Raw genomic sequence first — 3,376 nt, 5'->3', positions numbered from 1 at the left:
GGTGCTGGGGGATTGAACCGAGGTCCCTGTGCTTTGCTTGGCTTAGCTTGTTCTAAGTAGGTGCTTTAGACCACTGAGCCATCTCACCAGCCCGGCTATTGGTTTTTGAATGTTGACTTTTTACCTCACTATGCAACTGAATTTGTTTATTAAATATAGCAATTTTTAAATGGAGTTTTTGGGGTCTTCAATATGGAGTATCATGTTATCTGCAAATAAGCATAGTTTAACTTTTTCCTTTCTTATAATTATCCCTTCCCCCATTTCTTGTAGAATTCAGCAGTGAATCTGTTTGGGCCTTGGCTTTCCTTTTTTGGTAGTTTTTTGAGTACATATTTGATTTCATTGACTGATACTGGTTTGTTTAGGATTTTTGTATTGTCACTCAGCTGTGGTAATTAATATGTTTCTAGGAATCTCCATTTCTTCTGCATTTTTCATCTTACTAGTATACAGTTTTTCAAAGTAGGTATAGGTGATCTTCTGGATTTTTTTCTGGGTCCTTTGAGTTTTCACCCGTGTTTCATTTTTAATTGTACGAATTTGAGTTTAAAAAATTTTTTTTTATGGTTGGCTAAGGGATTGTTGCTTTTATTTAGTCTTTCAAAGAACCAACTCTTTGATTCATAGATTCTTTGTTTTGTTCTTTAGTCTCCAATGTCTTAATTTCTGCTCAGATCTTTGTAATTTCTTCCCTGGCAGGAGATTTTGGCTTAACCCGCTCTTCTTTTTCTAGAAGTTTAAGGTTCACCATTAAGGTGTTGATTTGAGCTTGCTCTGTTTTCCTGATATGGGTATCCACTGCTGTAAATTTTCCTTTTAGGACTGCTTTCATTGTGTCTCATAAGTTCCAGTATGTTGTATTGTCATGATCATTTAATTGAAGAAATAGTCTATTTTTTTTTCTTTAATTCTTTGTGATTCATTGCTTGTTCAGGAGGGTGTTATTTAATTTCCATGTGTCCATGAAATTTTTATGGTTTTGTCACTGATTTCCAATTTCATTGTACAGTGGCCAGATACTATGCATGGAATAATTTCAGTTCCTTTATATTACTTAAGCTTGTTCTATGAGCTAGTATGTGGTCTACTTTGGAGAAGGTCCCATGTTCAGCTGAGAGAAGTGTGTATTATGTTATGGGGTGGAGTACTCTGCAGACAAAGACCATTTGTTCAAAAGTTTGGTTCAGGGGCTGGGGATATAGCTCAGTGGTAAAAGTGCCTGCCTGGCAAGCACAAGGTTCTGAGTTTGATCCCCAGTTCTGGGAAAAACAAAAAGTTCTTTTTTTTTCCAAATAAACACATTTCTTAGTTATCTCCTTGAATGTCATTCCTGGTAGTTTTTTTTTTTTTTTTGGCAGAACTGAGAATTGAATTCAGGCCCTTGTGCTTGCCAGGCAAGCACTTATTCTACTGAATTATCTCCCTGGCCTCTTTGGTTCAGTTCTAATATTGTTGATTTTTTTTTTTTCGGTCTAGTTTATGTCTTTTTTGTAACAGGGGAGTATTTATTAAGATACCCCAATACAACTGTACTAGTGCTTACTTGATTTTTCATGCCCTTTAATATTTGTTTGATATAGTTGGGTGCACTGGTATTTGTTGCATATGTATTTATGATCCCTCTTCCTCTTGGGTTGTTTCCTTTACAGGGATGTAGTGGCCTTTGTCTCTCTTAATCAGTCTTGACTTAAAATTTACTATCTGCAAATAGAATAGGTTATTCTTGCTTTTTTCTGGGTTCCTGTTCCATGGAGTATTGTTTTCCATTCTTCGACTTTCAGTCTGAATTTCTATTTTCTTTTTTAAAATGTGTTTGGTACAGGGTCTCACTATGCAGCTTGGACTAGTTTTGATCCTCCTATTTTTAGCCTGCCCAGCACTGGGATTACAGGTGTGTGCCCCTGACACCTGGTCTTGGTAGCTGGCTCACTGTGGCAGGGTCAGGGCTGGCATGGCATGTGGTGCTGGGGACCGAACCCTGGTCCCTGTGCTTACCTAAGCAGGCATGTAATCTGCTGAGCTATCTTGCTGGCCTCAGGTTTTTTTTTTTTTTTTCTTTTCCCCCAATCATTTGTGCTATCTCCTTTTTCATTGAATCTAATCAATCTTAAGTTATTCTTCTTTGCTTCATCTAGCAGCTGCTGTATTGATTTCTCATGGTGTATTGCCTTTTTTTTTTTTTTTAAGGTAAAGATGTTCTTTTATTTATTTATTTTTGGCAGAACTGGGGATTGAACTCAGGCCCTTGTACTAGCCAGGGAAGCGCTTATTCTACTGAGCCATCTCCCCTGTATTGCCATTTTTAAGAAATCTTTCATGATCGCTAACCACAAGCCTGTCTTCTATATATGAGATCTTGTCCTCACATTGGCTTAGTCTGCTGCAAATACTCTCAGTGAAATTTCTATTTTCCTGGATAGCTTACTGTATCTACCTTAAGAATTTCCATTTCTTTCCTATACTGAGCATTCATGGTTTGCATGATTTTCTTTTTAACAGTGAAAGATGCATCATTTTATTGGTATCATTAATTTATGAAGAAGATAGGTATTTTTTCCCCTCACAAAGTGACGTGGATTACAATCTGCCATACCACGTGCCCACATATCTTCAGGGTGAAAATGGAGCATTTCAAGCTCTAGTCAGGGCTGGTTATTCTTTTTTCGCTTTCACAATTTTGATGCTGCTGCCAGCAGTCTTCTCTGCATTTGCTCTGAATTCCGTCTTCAGGGCATCCCTCAGTGCCTTTGCACAGATCCGGGAGTAGCGAATGTAGTTGAGTCCAGCCTGTCACCGGTAGGCCACCATGATGTCGCAAGAGGGGTCGTGTGTCGGACCGAATCGCTAGGAAAACGACAATCTCAGCTCCCTCGGATGGCCCAGTAGCAGGAAGGTCCTGCATAATTTTCTTAAGTTCCTCTTTTTTTTTGGTCTGTATCTGCTCTAGAGTCACTAAGCATGATTTTCATTGTGGGCGCCATCTCCACATTTATCTGAGAAATTGTTATTATTTTTTGTATTTTAGGGAAGGGTCTACAGGGTGTTCAGGGTCTCACTACTAGATCAGACTCGTAGTGATCCCCCTGTTTATAGACTCCCAAGAGCTGGGATCACAGGTGTGTACCACCACGCCCAGTCTCATTTGCTGTCTCAGCATGCCCCGGGTTTGGGCCTGGCATGGCAGGCCTGGGGATCGAACCCCTGGCCTCTGTGCCTGCTTACAGGTGCTTTAATCCTCTAAGTTATTTGGCTGGCCCTTGCAAAATAATTTTTTTTTCTTTTTGGTGGAACTGGGGATTGAACTCAGGCCCTTGCACTTGTCAGGGAAGCACTTATTCCACTGAGCCATCTCCCTGGCCCAATAATTTCTGAT

At 39.6% G+C, this 3,376-nt stretch overlaps 1 protein-coding gene and 1 pseudogene across 1 annotated transcript in view; one reads left to right on the top strand and one right to left on the bottom strand.

Annotated features, from left to right (window-relative positions):
* The window catches only part of Ptp4a2 (protein tyrosine phosphatase type IVA, member 2), a 45,926-nt gene that overhangs the window by 11,689 nt on the left and 30,861 nt on the right, over positions 1 to 3,376 (top strand). The window lies entirely within an intron of this gene.
* LOC101591201 lies at positions 2,524 to 2,811 on the bottom strand (annotated as a pseudogene).

Source organism: Octodon degus, unplaced genomic scaffold, assembly GCF_000260255.1.
Source record: "Octodon degus isolate 3935 unplaced genomic scaffold, OctDeg1.0 scaffold00163, whole genome shotgun sequence".
Lineage (NCBI taxonomy): Eukaryota > Metazoa > Chordata > Mammalia > Rodentia > Octodontidae > Octodon > Octodon degus.
The sequence above is the reverse complement of the archived record's forward strand: the minus strand, read 5'-3'. Positions and strand labels throughout refer to the sequence as shown.